Here is a 19,198-nt window from a genome sequence, read left to right as displayed (position 1 = left end):
TGATTACCTTGCATATCATAAGGTCTACGGGGACTTGGAGCATGGTGGTTGGACCACAGAGGAAGAAGTAGATTATGAGCCTAGGGGTAAGGCGGAGACGAGCTCAGATGAAGATCAAGTCCCATTACCTCGACTTGGGGACAAGCATGTGGAGTTCAAAAGGTCAAGCCTCCCCGATAGAGCAAAGAAACCTAAGATCGAGTTTATCCCTTTTCGCCTCTTGCAGGAGAATAAACAGGAACTATGCAAAAAGGTATTAAGCCTTGAGCAGGAGATCGATGACCTAAGGGAGCAAAAGTTTATCCTCAAGCGCAAATTAAGGAAGAAGAACACGCCATCAACAACTCCATCATCACCACCTTCGAAGAAAGAGACATAAGAACATGGGTATGGGCACTCCCCTTGGCAACTGCCAAGCTTGGGGGAGTGCCCCGGTATCGTATCACCATCACACTTCTATATTTACCGTTTTCTTAGTTCGATCCTTTTGGTAATATCTTGATCTAGTAGAATAAAGTTTTAGTATGATCTAGTTTTGAGTTTTGCTTTATGATCTTTCTATGTAATTGAGTCCGTGAGCTATATATAATAAAGATTAGTGTTGAGTCAAGGGCTTGATTATCTTGCTATAATCTTGAGGGAATAAAATAGAAGAGAAAGAATAAAAAAGAAATAAAGAGATCATATGGATCTTATGGAGAGTAATGACTTCACATATAAAGAGTATGATGAATAAAAGTTGTTGAAAGTTGACAAACATAGTTTTGCTCATCGTTGCAATTAATAAGAAGTAATAAAGAAAGAGAGGTTTTCACATATAAATATACTATCTTGGACATCTTTTATGATTGTGAGCACTCATTAAAATATGACATGCTAAAGAGTTGATGTTGGACAAGGAAGACAACTTAATGGCTTATGTTTTCTTATCTGAAATAAATTATATTGTCATAGATCATTCAACATGTTGAGCTTGCCTTTCCCTCTCATGCTAGCCAAATTCTTTGCACCAAGTAGAGATACTACTTGTGCTTCCAAGTATCCTTAAACCCAGTTTTGCCATAAGAGTCCACCATATCTCACTACTGGAATCAGCTTCTTTGCCATCCGCCATGGCAGACGGCAAAGGCATAGATGGCGGACGGGAAAGTTCTTTGCCGTCAGCTCCGACTTAATAGGCTACGGCAAAGGCTTCTTTGCCGTCAGCTGGCGGACGTCAAAGATGAAACGGTCTTTGCCGTCAGCCGGCGGACGGTAAAGGTCCTGGACGGCACACGTGACAATGTCTGGCCGTTAGGGGGCTAACGGTGAGCTTTTCCGTCAGCTGGCGGACGACAAAGACCATTGCTCCTTTGCTGTCAGCCAGCAGACGGTAAAGTAACCAAATAGGACAGCCCCTAGGCCGTATAGGGAGTTGCCATGTGGCATCTTTGCCGTCCATTGGCGGACGGCAAAGATCCTGTATAGCCCCTATTTTTTGTGTTTTTCTTAAATTCATTCAATTTGAACACACAAGTTTCAATGCACAAATTTCACAAAAGACGTATCCAACACACAAGTTTCATCATATATATACATACATAACCAACACATAGTTCCATCCATACATATTACAAAAGTTTCACATTGTTCATCCAACACCGTTATCCATCCATCCATATAGCAAGTTCCATCCATGCAAGTTCATCGATACAAAATAAAAGCAGAAAGGGAAAAGAAGCACTCCATCCATGCAAGATTCTGTGAATTAAACGAGGTCTACAAAATGGGAAACAAGAAAGTTAGAAGAAGAAGAAAATGAAGAAGAAGAAGACTAGAATAAGAAGTAAGTATACTTAGGTAAAATGGAGCTAACTTAGCTAATTATGCCATCTTTGAGTGAACTAAACATATTATGCCATCTTGGTCATTTTGGAGCTAACCTAGGTAAACTAGGCCATTTTGGAGCTAACCTAGGTAAACTTGTTCATTTTGGAGCTAACCTAGGTAAACTAGGTCATTTTGGAGCTAACCTAGCTAAAATCGATCATATTGGAGCTAACCTAGGTAAACTTGATCATTTTGGAGCTAACCTAGCTAAAATAAATCATACTGGAGCTAACCTAGGTAAACTTGGTCGTTTTGGAGCTAACCTAGGTAAAATGGATCATATTGGAGCTAACCTAGGTTAAATGGGTCATTTTGGAGCTAACTTAACTAATTATGCCATCTTTGAGTTAACTAAGCATAATTATGCCATTTGTTTTACACAAGTAAGCCAAGTGTATGTCATTATTCACCAAACCTAGGAAACTAAGCATATTAGATATAACTTAGCATATTAGAGCTAACTTATGTCATTTCGGAGGAAACAAAGCTAAGTATATATAGATCATTCTGAAGATCTGACATACCTGACATAGTTCACTCCTCATTCTTCTTCTCCTTCTCCTTCCTCATCCTGATGCGCCAAGAGCGGCGAGGCCGTGGAGGCAGTGGGATGTAGTCTTCTACCACAATTGGCATGGTCATGTCGCCCGGCTGTGGGATTGTCGGTGCCACCACCATCGCGAGGTCATTGTTAGGCACCACCACCATCGCGAGGCCATCTTCAGGCAGCAACATCGCTAGGTCATCCTCAGCCACCACCATCTCTTGCCCATCGTCAGCCACCACCATCGCTACATCATCCTCAGCCACCACCATCTGTTGCCCATCGTTAGCCTGCACCTCCTCATCCCCACTCTTCTCCTCTTCTTCCCTACTCCATTCTGGATCATCCTCGCAGCTGCTTTTGCTGCAGCCAGAGTCGCTGCTGCTTTGGCTATAGCTAGAGTCACTGCTGCTGCTCCCATCGCCTGACCAAATGCAAAAATGACCATTAACAATCGATGTGAGACAAAGCAAAATGTAGAGGAAGAAGAGGCAGAACGTACTGGCATCATCGTCGTCCTGGTAGCGCATGCGACACATAGTCGCGTTGAACACCTTCACGGTGAACATGGCATCGCCGTCGTACCTGGAGAGAAGGAAGTACCCGTGCCGCAGGTCGTAGGCACGGTAGAACTGCTCCCAGCCACGACACAGGTACATGTGGCCGTACCTGATCACCATCTCCATGTCCCAAAGCCTGCGAAGCCCGCTGCCGGCGAGTCGCAGCTTCACATTCTTTGGCCGATGGCCGTCCAGCATCATCATAAAAGTGTCAGGCAGCCTCTGCAGTTTGGGACAAGGAGTGATGTAGCAAACACCAGAGTTATCATAATGAGATGGGTGAAGGGGAGATCTCTCCTTTTATATACCAGCCTCTTGGAGGAAGTCCCAAGTATGATACTGAAGAACTCGAAAGCATCCAACTCGTACTCCGGTGTGGCAGAGCGGAGCCTACAGTGATGGCCTCCCCCCATCTCTAATAAGCAGCAGAAGAGACCAATTAGTATCTAGCTAGAAGCATATCTATAAACATAGAGCCAAGTTTCTAGACATGAAAGAAAACTGAGAAAAAAAAGCAATGCACTTGTGCTCAACAACATCAACAACACTTAATTAATTTGGTAGGTTAGTTGGCAATGGCAATTGGCACCCTTCAAAACTAGGAATTTTTTTAGACATGAAAGAAAACTGAAAATGTTGAAAAAAGAGCATAGTAATCTAAAAATAGGAAAAAAATACACTTCTTCTTCCTCCTCCTCTTTATCTTCTTCTTCTTATTTTTTTCATCTTTCTTCTTTCTTCTTAACCAAAACTAAACCTAAAGTTCCTTGTGGTGTGATCACATTGGAATACTTGTGGCAATAATCATAGTTGCACCATATTTTAGGTGGCTCTAGGTGCCACACACCAAGCAAACAAACATACCTCAAATCAGAAACTGAGGGTAGTGTCCTAAAATCAATTTACTTTGTATGCAAATTAGAACAAGTACCACATCACATTACCATAGGATCCTGTTAAAGAAAAGGTATGTAAATGCAAGCTGTGGTAAGACATTATAACCATACTACAATCTTATACTTGCTCAACTATGATCACAGGAGACGCAACTAACATACGAGTTTGAGGCACACACACCTCAACAATGATGTTGCCACTTGCCAGGACTATGACTGTCGCAGTCACTCTGATCAACACGGCCTCCTGTTTAGATTGAGATTATGCTTTCATGCCTATTCTAGTGAGAAAGACATGCTAGACTTTCCTTCGGCTTGCTGAATGTATAGTTTGCCTTTCCGCAAAAAAGAAAAGAAAAAGACGGGTATAGTTTGCCTCTTATGACAGATTCCATAAGCAATATGCATGCCTTGTTGTTTTCTCAAATTAAACTAATTCGAGTGTTGCTGATTACTTCAACAAGTTCATGCTTAATTATTTCAATATTTTTAAAAATGCTTTATTATGTGTTGTTCTTGTAGGGGGCAGAATTATCGTATTATAGGGAACTTATCTAGTTATATTAATATCGCTGAGATGCTATCTCCTGAAAAAAGTAACACTGCATACTCAGGTGTGATCAACAGCTAGATTATACACCATGCTTCACATCAGTGCACCAGCACTGCATTTCAGTAGCAGGCTACGCATCTTGAGCTACTGGTGTGTATCAACAAGCTATCAGGTTCTATTCGCATGGACCCTAAGAACTTTCAAGTCTGGATGAGCTATCATAATCAATTCTTGCATTGCAATATAAGGCTCTTTGCTCTAAACCTAAACTAAAGTAAACCTAAACTAAACTTAAAATACAGAAACAAAAACAGAAAAAATACAAGAGGTCTCACCGGGTGGAGGAGGGGGCGCCGGAGGGGTGGGGCAGCCAGGTGGAGGAGCGGGCGCTGGAGCGGCGGGGCGGCCGCGGTAGTGGAGCAGAGGGGCGTTGGGGCCGCCGGGTGGAGGAGGGGACGCTGGAGCGGCGGGGCAGCCGCGGTGGTAGAGCAAAGGGGCGCCAGGGCCGCCGTGGTTGAGGAGGGGGTGTCGCGGCGACGTGGTTGGCATGGGGCAGCGACGGCTCGGGCACGGGGCGGCGCGGAGCGACGACGGGGATGGCGCGGGGCGGGGAAGGGGGTCACCGGGGCTGCTAGGGCGTCGCGGGGCGGCGGCGGCTCGAGCGCGGGCGGTGAGAGAGAGAGAGGACAGAGAGATGGGGCATGGGCGGGCGTCGATGAATTTTAGTTAGGGCACGGTTCTTTGCCATTCGCCAGCAGACGGCAAAGATCCTAGCTAACAGACGTTAGGTTGGCCACTTTCTTTGTTGTCTGCTAGCGGACGACAAAGAAAGTGTCCGTTAGGTGGTTCTCGGTAGTGGGCCACCCTCATTCTTTGTCGTCCGCTAGCGGACGACAAAGGTTCTATGCCGTCTGCTGGCGGACGACAAAGAGTTGGCTGACGACATATAGCAGTTTTGCCATCAGCCCTTTCTTTGCCGCCCGCTTTGTGGAAGCGGACGGCAAAGAGGCTCTTTGCTAACGGCAAAGAGGCTCTTTGCCTTCAGCTGGCCGATGGCAAAGAGGAGGCACACGGAAAAATGCCAGATTTCAGTAGTGTCTACCTATGGATTGAGTAAGATCCTTCAAGTAAGTTGTCATCATTGCAAGCAATAAAAATTGCTCTCTAAATATGTATGACTTATTAGTGTGGAGAAAATAAGCTTTGTACGATCTTGTGATGTGGAAGAAATAAAACCGACGGACTTCATAATAAAGGTCCATATCACAAGTGGCAATATAAAGTGACGTTCTTTCACATTAAGATTTTGTGCATTCAACCATAAAAGCACATGACAACCTCTGCTTCCCTCTGCGAAGGGCCTATCTTTTATTCTTGTCTATTACTTCATACAAGAGTCATGGTGATCTTCACCTTTCCTTTTTTACATTTTATCCTTTGGCAAGCACAATGTGTTGGAAAGATCCAGATATATATAGCTAATTGGATGTGAGTTTTCATGAACTATTATTGTTGACATTACCCTTGAGGTAAAAGGTTGGGATGCAAAACTATAAGCCCCTATCTTTCTCTGTGTCCGATTAAAACTTCATACCCATAAATATTGCGTGAGTGTTAGCAATTGTGAAAGACTAAATGATAGTTGAGTATGTGGACTTGCTGAAAAGCTCTTATATTGACTCTTTATGATGTTATGATAAATTGCAATTGCTTCAATGACTGAGATTATAGTTTGTTAGTTTTCAATGAAGTTTCTGATTCATACTTGAAATTGTGATTGAATTGTTACTTTAGCATAAGAAATCATATGACAATATATATATATATATATATATATATATATATATGGTGGGTCTATTATGATAACACCCTTAAGAGTCTTATTCTAATAACACCTAAGCCTTATTCTGATAACACCCCACCTTCTCCTTGCTCGGACGCACCAACTCCCTCTTCTCCCACCTTCCCGTAGCCGCCCCACCACCGAAGAGCCGGCCAAGACGCCGCGCACCAGAGACCACTCCTCCTTCCTCACTGCCCCGTCGCCGTGGAACCGTGCGGCTCAACACAGACCCAACGACCCCCAACCACCTTCAGCTCCTCCCCCCGGAACCACCTACTCTTCCTCTCCGGCGCAGCCCCCGTGGCCCCACGGCGTTCCCGATGACTGACCGCGCCTCCGTGGGTCCAGCGCCTACACAAGCTAGATCCGGCGAGGTCCGCCTTGTCCTGTGCCTCCCCCGAGCCAAATCCGACGAGATCCGTTACTCGTCGGCCGCCCAAGCGCCATCGCTTCCCACTGCGCCACAACTGCTGCTGCTACAAGCCTCCACGCCTTGTCGCCGGTGCCCGAGCTTCAAATCCGGGGTCCTCGCGTGGCCATTGACTTGCGGGCGCTGGATCCGCCTGGTGTGACATCGCATGGGCGTCGATCCAAGGACCCCTCTGCCAACAAATTCTGATGGTCCCTGGCCGTCCAAACTCGCACCCCGACAGCCTCTAGCAAGCGCTGCTGGGTTGACCGCCGCCCGTCCACCGCTTTCTTCTTTTGCCCGGTGACGAGGTCAATGGCCGTCGTGCATGCGATGCCAGCCTCTAACTCCATCTTGCAGTGATGGCGGTCTCGGGGGCGCTGGATTCCGATGCTAGGTCCGGCCAATGGGGCCACCTGCCTCGCCTCCCCTCAACCCCTCTGTGTAGTTCGACAGAGCTCCAGCGGCCACGGATTCGGCCATCCCCGACCACCAGACTATGGGACGACGGCCTGCAATCCACAGCTTGTGCAGTTCGCGAGGAGTGTGCTTGCAGTCTTATCGGCGGCATGATGCTGCTCTCTTCTACATCCCCGAGCAGTTCGCCCCGCCCCCCGCATCCCGTCTCCTCCACGACCTCACCGGTCAGCTCGAAACTGCAGCTAGGCGGTTCCCTGATAGGCGTGTGTGGCTCGCCGGGTTGCAGCCGTGCAGTTCGGTGGAGCCGGCATTTGTAGTGCTCTGTGCATGGCAAAATACTCCTCTCTCGTCAAAGCTCATTCCTGGTTGCGCTAGTGAAACGCACGACGGGTGACTGCAAACTGCACACCCCTCCCTGGCCGTCCCGATGTGACCCCAGCCCCCTCTTCCTTTGTTATAGTTCATTCTCTATCTATCTTGATTGATTCTTTAGACTGTAACGCAAAGAGGGGAAGGACACGCGTGCAATCCGGCTGTGTGGTGCCATCTTGCGCTCTCTTCAGAAGGGAAGGCATCAAACGGGGATTCGATGGTGAGCTGCTCCCGGCCGACTACAAGGACAAAGGCCGTGTGCCCACGCGGGTGCTGTTCGCCATGCCGGCCACACGCGGCCACCACCTTCGTGCAGCAGCAGATCCCTCGGGTGCTCTTCCCACTATCTTCACCGTCATGGCACTTGAGCACAGTCGCGGCAGTTCTTCTGGCAACCTTCTGCCTCATTCCTTCTTGCTTGGGATTCCATGGTGATGAAGGTCAGTGCTGGCGATGACCCCCGTGCAGTTCATATGGAGCTTTTTTCATCTTTTTTTGGTTTTTCAGATGTGCAGTGCAGCCAGATCCCACGAGCAGTGCACCCCGCGCCCCTCGTGTGGTTCATCCACTGCCACCATGGATCCCCTCCCTTCCCTAATCTCTTTACACAACAGACGAGCTGCTCTTTTGTCGCTCATGGGCGCACGCCTGATGGGGATGCTACTGGTCCGAGCTACCACCACCTCTCATCCTGGCGACATCTACTTCTGTTTTGAGACGTCTCACCTTGTGTTCAGTTTGGGTGTCTGTGGTGCAGTACAGCCACCATGGACGTGCAGTTGGTGGGAGCACCAGTGACGACGACGGCAACGGATCTTCGGTGAGCTCCCGTCCTGTTCGAACCCCCCCTTGGCGCAGCGCAGTTGATGAGTGTTAGGCATAATTTTGTGGTGCTTGCTATGTAGTATAAAATTGTAGTGGAATGTTTGTATTCGTTTTTATCCGGGAAGAATCAAAGTTATCTGTTTGGTGCACTTTGACTGTAAGCCTTTCTCAGAAAATTTATGTGCATGTTGAGAAGTTCAGTAATTCAATCGAGAAGCTCACATTGCACTATGCATGCTGTTCATTGGAAAAAAGGGAAAGGCCAAAATTATAAGTAAGTATGAAAAAACAAAAAAAACTCACCCAATCCACTTTTGGTAGCGTCGGAGTTTACTTTTGGTAGTGTCGTGGTTCACTTACTCCTAATGTGTGTAGAAAAATGTTGGAAAATAATAAATAAAAGTAATGCGGTTCACTTCTCGATAGTGTTGAGGTTCACTTACTCCTGACGTGAAGTGCGATCCACTTCCTCGTCTTCAAAGATTTACGTCTAAATAAAAGAAATCATGAAGTTCGCTTGCTCGCTTTATGCAGTGCGATTTTTAGTTTGACGCAATGCGGTTTCCTGTTCGATGCGGTTCACTCGTCGATTTTAGTGCCACTTCTCGATAGTGTTGAGGTTCACTTACACCTGACGTGAAGTGCGGTCCACTTCCTCGTCTTCGAAAATTTACGTCTAAATAAAAGAAATCATGAAGTTCGCTTGCCCCGTTTGGTGCAATGCAGTTTTTAGTTTGATGCAGTGCGGTTTTCTTCCTTGTCTTCAAAAATTTACGTCCCACAAAAAATAAATCATGCAGTCCGCTAGTTCTTCTAATGCAGTGCGGTTTTCAGTCTAAAAACAGTGTGGGTTTCTTCCTCGTCTTCAAAAATTTACATCCCACAAGAAAGAAACCATGTAGTTCTCTAACACGTCTGATGCAGTGCAGTTTTTCGTCCGATGCAGTGCGGTTTTCAGTCGGATGAAGTACCCATGTCAATTTGGGTGTTGCGAAAAACACAGTGTCCGCATTTCGGTAAATTTAAAACTGATCCTAAATCGTAAGGAATTAGAGAGAGTATTCTACATGAAAAAGTTGCGTCTCGTCGATATCTTTCCAACGACATATCATTTGAATCATTTCGACAATCGGTTTGTAATCATTTCGCGAAAAACGACCGTTGCCTCTCGTCGTCTGTCGCATGATTTTCAAAATTAACTTAAAACTGTAAGGAATCTCAAAACCATTTCTACATATGAAAGTTGTGCCTTGTCCATAGCTTTCCAACAACGTATTATACGCCTCGTTTTGACAAACGGTTCAAAAACTAGAGCGAAAACAATATCAAAAATTGAAAAAATTTCAAAAAAAAACAGAATTCCATGATTTAGTAAATTTGAAACTGCTCTTAAACCGTAACGAATTATAGAAAACAATAGTTATGAAAAAGATGCGCCTCGACGATATCTATCCAATGGTGTATCATTTGCCTCATTCCGACAAGCAGTTTAGAAAAAAACGCGAAAAAACGCTCGTTGACACTCTTTGTGGGCCGCACCGTTTTTGAAACTGCTCTTAAACCGCATAGAATATCGAAAATTGTTCAACATGGCGAAGTTGCGCCTAATCCGTAGCTTTCCAACGGTATATTACATGCCTCGTTCCGATAAACGGTTAAAAAATTAGAGTGAAAACAGTACCGAAAAAACACTACGCGCAGTTTTTTCCGACGCGAAGTTCACTAGTCTCTGTAATGCAGTGCTCTTAGTAAAGAAAGTGCAGTGCCCTCACGTTGAGCATGCAATGCGGAAGTGTTATCAGAATAACTATTCTGATAATTTTATCAGAATAGACGGGTATATATATATATTGTTGTTGTTATAAGAATGATCATGATGCCCTCATGTCCGTATTTTATTTTATCAACACCTCTATCTCTAAACATGTGGATATATTTTTCGATATCGGCTTTCGCTTGAGGACAAGCGAGGTCCAAGCTTTGGGGAGTTGATACGTCCATTTTGCATCATGCTTTTATATTGATATTTATTACATTATGAACTGTTATTACACCTTATATCACAATACTTATGCCTATTATCTCTTATTTTACAAGGTTTACATAAAGAGGGAGAATGCCGACAGCTGGAATTCTGGGCTGGAAGAGGAGAAAATATTAGAGACCTATTCTACACATCTCCAAAAGTCCTGAAATTTCACGGGAGCATGTTTCAGAATATATAAAAAATATTGGGTGAAAGAAGTACCAGAGGGGGGCCACCCACCATCCACGAGGGTGGGGGACGCACCCTACCCCTGCCTCATGGGCCCCCTGGCAGCCATCGGATGCCCATCTTTGGCTATATGTAGTATTTCATCCTGGAAAAAATCAGAAGCAAGCTTACGAGATGAAACTCCGCCGCCATGAGGCGGAATCTTGGTGGAACCAAACTAGGGCTCTGGCGGAGCTGTTCTGCCAGGGAAACCTCCCTCCGTGAGGGGAAAATCATCACCATCGATCCTCTCATCGGGAGGGGGTCAATCTCCATCAACATCTTCACCAGCACAATCTCATCTCAAACCCTAGTTCATCTCTTGTATCCAATCTTTGTCCCAAATCCTCAGATTGGTACCTGTGGGTTGCTAGTAGTGTTGATTACTCCTTGTAGTTGATGCTAGTTGGTTTATTCAGTGGAAGATCATATGTCCAGATCCTTTATGCATATTAATACCCCCCTGATTATGAACATGAATATGATCTGTGAGTAGTTACATTTGTTCCTGAGGACATGGGAGAAGTCTTGCTATAAGTAGTCATGTGAATTTGGTATTCATTCGATATTTTGATGAGATGTATGTTGTCTCTCCTCTAGTGGTGTCATGTGAACGTTGACTACATGACACTTCACCATTGTTTGGGCCTAGTGGAAGGCATTGGGAAGTAATAAGTAGATGATGGGTTGCTAGAGTGACAAGAGCTTAAACCCTAGTTTATGAGTTGCTTCCTAAGGGGCTGATTTGGATCCATATGTTTCATGCTATGGTTAGGTTTACCTTAATACTTCTTTTGTAGTTGCCGATGCTTGCAACAGGGGTTAATAATAAGTGGGATGCTTGTCCAAGGAAGGACAATACCCACGCACCGGTCCACCCACATTTCAAATTATCAAAGTACCGAACGCGAATCATATGAGCGTGATGAAACCTAGCTTGACGATAATTCCCATGTGTCCTCGGGAGCGCTTTCCTTTATATAAGAGTTTGACCAGGCTTGTCCTTTGCTACAAAAAGGATTGGGCCATCTTGCTGCACCTTATTTACTTTATTTACTTGTTACCCGTTACAAATTACCTTATCACAAAACTATCTGTTACCGATAATTTCAGTGCTTCCAGAGAATACCTTATTGAAAACTGCTTATCATTTCCTTCTGCTCCTCGTTGGGTTCGACACTCTTACTTATCGAAAGGACTACGATAGATCCCCTACATTTGTTGGTCATCAATCTCCAACCCTAGCCATCAACTATCATCAGCTTCATTCTCCACAAGTTTCATCTACTGCCGCCACGCCTCCATTGCAGCAACTCTACCATAGCGAGAGGGTCAAGACAAGAAAAAGGAAGAGAGGAGGCACCTCCCTTGTTCGGCATTGGTCGGAGGTGAAGGAAATATGCCCCAGAGGCAATAATAAAGTTGTTATTTATATTTCGTTATATCATGATAAATGTTTATTATCATGCTAGAATTGTATTAACCGGAAACTTAGTTCATGTGTGAATACATAGACAAACAGAGTGTCACTAGTATGCCTCTACTTGACTAGCTCGTTGATCAAAGATGGTTAAGTTTCCTAGCCATGGACAAAGAGTTGTCATTTGATAAACGGGATCACATCATTAGAGAATGATGTGATTGACTTGACCCATCCGTTAGCTTAGCATGATGATCGTTTAGTTTGTTGCTATTGCTTTCTCCATAACTTATACATGTTCCTATGACTATGAGGTCATGGAACTCCCAAATACCGGAGGAACACTTAGTGTGCTATCAAACGTCACAACGTAACTGGGTGACTATAAAGATGCTCTATAGGTGTGTCCAATGGTGTTGTTGAGTTGGCATAGATCGAGATTTGGATTTGTCACTCCAAGTATCGGAGAGGTATCTTTGGGCCCTCCCGATAATGCACATCACTATAAGCCTTGCAAGCAATGTGACTAATGAGTTAGTTACGGGATGATGCATTACGGAACGAGTAAAGAGACTTGCCGGTAACGAGATTGAACTAGGTATTAAGATACCAACGATCGAATCTCGGGCAAGTAACATACCGATGACAAAGGGAACAACGTATATCGTTATGCGGTTTGACCGATAAAGATCTTTGTAGAATATGTGGGAGCCAATATGAACATCCAGGTTCCGCAATTGGTTATTGACCGGAGACGTGTCTCGGTCATGTCTACATAGTTCTCGAACTTGTAGGGTCCGCAAGCTTAACGTTTGGTGACGATCGGTATTATGAGTTTATGTGTTTTGATGTACCGAAGGTAGTTCGGAGTCCCGGATGAAAGAACATGCGGTGCCCCAATGTTTGGTTTTGGTAATTGATGACAATCTCTATGGACTAATGGTTGCCTTGAGTTATATTTGAAGGTTTTGTCCATAGGCTTTTCTTGGAGTACATGCGTTGGTTTCAAGGAGAGTTTGTGTCGAGCAAGGTGCTATTCAAGGAATTATCCAAAGATTGGTCATGTGAGTGTTGAGCTTATTTCAAGCATGTCTTGAAGAAGAAGATTGTGTGATCATTCATGTCTACCTTCAAGACATCATCCAAATGAAGAGAATTGGAAAGATTCAAGGTTGATCAAGATTAAGTCAAGAATGAATCAAGTTGATCAACACACAAAGCATACAAGATGTACTGAGGGATCAAGTGATCCCATGGTATGGTAAGCATTGTCAATTACGCTTTGTGTACTAACCCATGGTCTTCGTGAGAGTTCTTTGTGGGGTTAGGTTGCGGTGTGCAAGTTCAAGTGGAGCATCACAAAGAGATCAAATGCTTGAAGCTTGCCGTCCTTTGTGGTGACAATGGACTTGTGAAGATGTGCGGAAGAGTGGCTCACCCATAGTGGAGTATGGGGGAGCAATCAACTAGTCTTCATCGAGTCAACACAATCAAGAAAGGTGGTCCAACTTGAGGGAGTCAAGATCGTCATCATCTAGCTCAAGTGGACCATGTGCAAGGCAAATGTTTGCCCTTGATAGGTTTTCTATTTTGCCGGTTTCATGATGGTAGTTGGGAGACCGAGTTATAGGATCGATTGCCGTACTATCAAGGGGGTCTCTCGATGAGTAGCTTGATCGTATCGTTAGTTGAGAGCTCAAACCATTGCATCCTTGCATCATCTTTCTTGGTTCTTGTTTGGTTCTCTTTGTGAGTATTAGAGCTTATGGTCATCTTGATGACAAGCTCGAGTTCATCGAAAACGGAGTTCACATGCATCTTCTATGATGTTTTCCATGTTGGAGGCTATGTCGGTTCTTCTCAGTTGGAGGTTTCACTCTATTTGTTGGCATACCTCCCCTGCCTCTTCTTAGTATAACCAGTCGCTGTTTTGATGCTACTCGTCGTCTTGTTTCCAACAAGCTTGAGTTTGCTCTATTTGAAGCTCATATGCAGAAGTTATGGCAGTTCTTGGAAGTGGCTTTTGTTTGGTCCCGGCAGTAGTACCGCGAGCCCAAGCGGTAGTACCGCTTGGAGCTCTCAGCCGTAGTACCGCGAGCCCAAGCGGTAGTACCGCTTGGAGCTCTCAGCCGTAGTACCGCTGCAGTGCCACTCTTCTTCCGCCTCGATTTTGGGTCCTGCTCTTTTTGTGTCGGGTTTAGCAGTAATTGCACGGCAGTAAGGCACGGTAGTACCGCCTAAGCGGTAGTACCGCTCCGGTCGGGAGGTAGTACCGCTTCTGCATTTCTGCCATCGTACTCTGCTCTGCCCTGCCTCTTTTGGTCCCGTGTTCTGCTCCTCCAGCGGTAGTACCACTGGGGTGAGCGGTAGTACCGCTCATATGCGGTACTACCGCCCCAAGGTTCATGTTTTGTTGCTCCCTTTCCCTGTTTCTTCCGCCCGAGCGGTAGTACCGCTCATGGAGCGGTAGTACCGCTCGTGTGCGGGCTGAGCACATAACGGTTGGATTTTCCCCCTCCTATAAAAGGGGGTCTTCTTCCCCAATGAACCTCATCCTTTGAGCTCATGTTCTTCCCCCATTGTTGACCTTCTTCGAGCTTGCTAACTCTCAATCCCTCCATGGTTTCTTGCTAGTTTTTGAGGGAAAAGAGAGAGGAGATCTAGATCCACATTCCACCAATCACTTTCTCCTCTATGTGAAGGGAACTCCTTGGATCTAGATCTTGGAGTTCTTGGTGTTCTCCTTCTTGTTCTTCCTCTCATTTTCCTCCCTAGCATCAGTTGCTTTGGTGGGATTTGGGAGTGAAGGACTTGGGCACTCCGTGTGCCTTTGCCATTGCATTTGGTGCATCGGTTTGAGTTCTCCACGGTGATACGTGGAAGTTACAAGTTGAGAAGCTTATTACTCTTGGGTGCTTGGTACCCTTGAGCTTGTTCCTCTTGGGTGCTTGGGCGCCCTAGACGGTTGAGGTCACCTCGGAGCCATATTCCATTGTGGTGAAGCTTCATGGTGTCGTTGGGGAGTTAACCCCAACCTTGGTGGTGTTCGGAGCTCAATCATTGTGGTGTAAAGCTCTGGGCAAGCGTCGGGGTCTCCAATTAGGTTGTGGAGATCGCCCTGAGCAATTTGACGGGTACCGGTGACCGCCCCCAAGGGTTGCCAAAGTGTACGGGTTCGGTGACCGCCCCCAAGGGTTGCCATTTGTACGGATTCGGTGATCGCTCTCAAGGGTCCCTTAGTGGAACCACAACATCTTGCATTGTGCGAGGGCGTGAGGAGATTACGGTGGCCCTAGTGGCTTCTTGGGGAGCACTGTGCCTCCACACCGCTCCAAACAGAGATTAGCATCCGCAAGGGTGTGAACTTCGGGATACATCGTCGTCTCCGTGTGCCTCGGTTATCTCTTACCCGAGCCCTTTACTTATGCACTTTACTTTGTGATAGCCATATTGTTTCTTGTCATATATCTTGCTATCACATAATTGTTTATCTTGCTTAGTATAAGTTGTTGGTGCACATAGGTGAGCCTAGTTGTTGTAGGTTTTGTGTTTGACAAATTAACCGCTAGGTTTATTCCACATTTGTTCAAGCCTAAACCGTAATTATTTTAAAGCGCCTATTCACCCTCCTCTAGGAGACATCCACGATCTTTCACCAGATGTGATCACGGACATGACGAGGAGTCTCGAAATGGTCGAGACATAAAGATTTATATATTGGATGACTATATTCAGACACCGGATGAGTTCCGGGGGTCACCAGATACTTATCGGAGTGTCGGGGGGAACTAATGGGCCAACATGGGCCTTATTGGAGAGAGAGAGGGCCGGCCAAGGCAGGGCCGCGCGCCCCTCCCCCTCTAGTCTGAATTAGACTAGGGAAGGGGCCCCTTTCCTTCTCTTCTCTCCCTCTCTTTCCTTCCCCCCTCCCTCCTCCTAGTAGGACTAGGAAAGGGGAGTCCTACTCCTACTAGGAGGAGGACTCGTCCTCTCCTGGCGCGCCTCAAGGGCCGGCCGGCCTCCCCATTGCTCCTTTATATACGGGGGCATGGGGGCACCCTAGAACACACAAGTTGATCATTGATCCCTTAGCCGTGTGCGGTGCCCCCCTCCACCATAATCCACCTCAGTCATATCGTCATAGTGCTTAGACGAAGCCCTGCGCCGGTAGCTTCATCATCACGCCGTCGTGCTGACGAAACTCTCCCTCGACACTCAGCTGGATCGAGAGTTCATGGGACGTCACCGAGCCGAACTTGTGCAGATCGCGGAGGTGTCGTACTTTCGGTACTAGGATCGGTTGGATCATGAAGACGTACGACTACATCAACCGCGTTGTCATAATGCTTCCGCTTACGGTCTACGAGGGTACGTGGACAACACTCTTCCCCTCTCGTTGCTATGCATCACCATGATAGATCTTGCGTGTGCGTAGATTTTTTTTTTGAAATTACCGCGTTCCCCAACAGGTGGACCGGTGCCATCTCCATCAACACCGCTGCCATGCCTCTCTATCTCCAACGCCTTGTTGGCTTGTAATTCATCCCTAACGTCTATGTACTTCATCTCCATGTTTGAGTAATTTATTTAGTTCTTGGGAATAAGATGAGCTCTAGTTTTACTAGAATCGAATGTCTTGTGCGATATGAAATCCTCTTTTACATGTTTATGTTAGTGATCTTCTCGATGTTGGGTGGAGTTGACCATCCAACATTTGTGAATTTTGTACGAAAGGTCATTACTGTTGGTGTGAAGGTTAGTTGCGGAGGTAGCTTAGTGACATTGCCTTTCTCCCTTTTCTTCCTTGTTCATTGCAAAAGGGGATAAACAGAGACTACTTTTGGCTGCGCCCATGGGGAAAGCATTAATCATCCTTCGATAACCGAAGTGGGGAAGAACTATAGTGGTGTATGTGATATCGGGTTGCTGCATGTATGCACGTATCTGTACCTGGCTCCAACCACAAAGAGAAACATGAGAAGTGACTTAGGTATTCGTAGAACATACATAAAGTGATGATTCCGAACACCTCGAGAATGCCATTATTACTCAAACACTGCATATTTATTTTATTCGTTGTTTTATTTACTGTTATACCTTCGCTTAGTTGTTTAGATGAAATCACCCATTATCATTTTCGCTAGCAATCGATGAATAAACTATTTTTAGATAATGGTTTGGGTGTGAATGTAGCCGCCTGAGTGACGACGTAGCTGCGGGGTTGGTAGTTGCATGTGAATCGCTCCCGTTGCGATTGACATACAGTTTCCTTACCGCGAATTGCAATAGCCTCGTGCACTTGCAAGCCATCACTGCTCTTAAACCGAGCCCATTCACAGGTGCTCACTTGAAGAGGTGGCAGACCAAAACCGTCATATGGCTCACTACTATGAACATGTACCAGGCCTCGGTTGGTACTCCAAGTCAGCCAGTTACTCCAGAACATGAGAAGGCATTCTCGGAGGCCACTATAATATTTTTCGGCGCTATCATAAGTTTGTTGGGTGGTAGGTTGTTGATGCATATCTGCACATGCGAAATGCCAAATAACTATGGGATGCACTTGAATACTAGTTCGCCACCATCGTTATTGGTGGGGAATTGTATGCATAGAGTAGTAAAATGACTAAGAAATGGTTGAGAACAGTTCCATGGACGACTAAGCTCATGAGCTGCAGTGGATGGCAAAAGAACTCGAGCTCCTTAAGTGTGTTACTTGACATGTTTGTTGTCAAGAGCATTGTTGCTAAGCTTCCTCCTTTATGAAGGAACTTCTCCAGTTCTCTAAAACACCAGAGACAAGAGATACAAGTTGAGAGTCTCATTGGATCTTTAGATGTTGAAGAGAAGTCTAGGGCAAAGGACACACGAGCTAAAGTAGCAGAGGGGCATTCTATCGCCAATGTTGTGCAAAAAAGGCCCACAAATTCAAGGGAAATAGCAAAGTATTCAAAGATACCACTCCAAAAAGTAGAAGGGACGAAAGGGGCAAAACAGGGAGAAGAGTCCTTGTTGGGTTTACGATGCAAAGGATAATTGGGTTCCCCAATACAAACCACCATGGCTAGGCAAAAGATCATGGATGGTTGATATTAAATTTACTTTGAGAAAGATCGTGCGATTGAAGAATGTGTAGTATGTCTGTACTGTCAAGAAGAATCTGATTTGTGAATCTGGGTTTAAGGATGTGTCTACTGTCTAATGGAACTTTTACTGAAAAACGATATGAGCATGGAGGCTCGTTTTGTCTCTCGTTGGGAGACTTCTATAATGAAGGCGGAACACTTTGAGTGATCGAGTTCGAGTTCGGGCTAATATTACACATCTTTTTGGAAAAACTAAAATGTTGCATGGCAGTGTTCCATCTTGCTCTAGATTTACGTGTCATTACTTGATGTCATTGTGGACACAGTGTTCTATTTTCAGAGAGTTCTTGTACCGGATCTCTTCATTCTCCTACATGTTCCCTCTATGTAAGAGCAACTCTAGCAGACCCCGCATCCCGCCCCGACCCGCAAAATAACCGCCAAAATGCAGGTCGGGGCAGAAAAACCAGCCTGATCAGACCCTGCATTCCGCCCCGGCCCGCAAAAAATTTTAGGGGGCGTGGCAAAATCTCAACCCCAACCCAGGAAAATACGGGTTTCCCCCTCGCTGCTGCGGTGCCCTGCATATAAGTGGAAACGGTTGGTGCGGGGGGGGGGGGCATTTCATCCCGCGCTTTCTCCCACCAACCACCTCTCCTCTCCCGGAAGGCCGCCACGCGCACGAGGCCTCCCCTCCCTTCCCCCCTGCATCGGCAGGCCGCCGTATTTGCAGATCTGCGGCACTTCATCGCGGGCCGCCGGATTTGCCTTTTTCCGGCTGCCGGTTGCTGCCCCAGGCGATGGAGTGGTCGAGGAGCCTCTCCTGCAACCCAGGCAAGGGCGCATCGCCGCATGCAGGCACGGGTTCGTCCGCCCGCTGCCGCCGAAGGTTTGCGGGCATGGACTTGTCTGGCCGTCCACCGGGCTCGGCGCTCGCGCAACGTCTTTGTGGCCTGCCGATGCTGCTCATAGAGTGCGACTACTGCCCGCGCCAAGTGCTGCGACTCACTTCGGGCACGCCGAAGCACCCTGGATGGGTGTTCTACAAATGTGAAAACGACGGGGTACGTGCACTTGCGATACCTCGTTCCATAGCTCATTCTTTAGTTCAACTGCGGTAGCTCACTTCGAGCTTGCTCAATGTTTT

The sequence above is a fragment of the Triticum aestivum genome, chromosome 5A (genome assembly GCF_018294505.1).
Source record: "Triticum aestivum cultivar Chinese Spring chromosome 5A, IWGSC CS RefSeq v2.1, whole genome shotgun sequence".
Lineage (NCBI taxonomy): Eukaryota > Viridiplantae > Streptophyta > Magnoliopsida > Poales > Poaceae > Triticum > Triticum aestivum.
Note: the sequence above shows the minus strand (reverse complement) of the source record.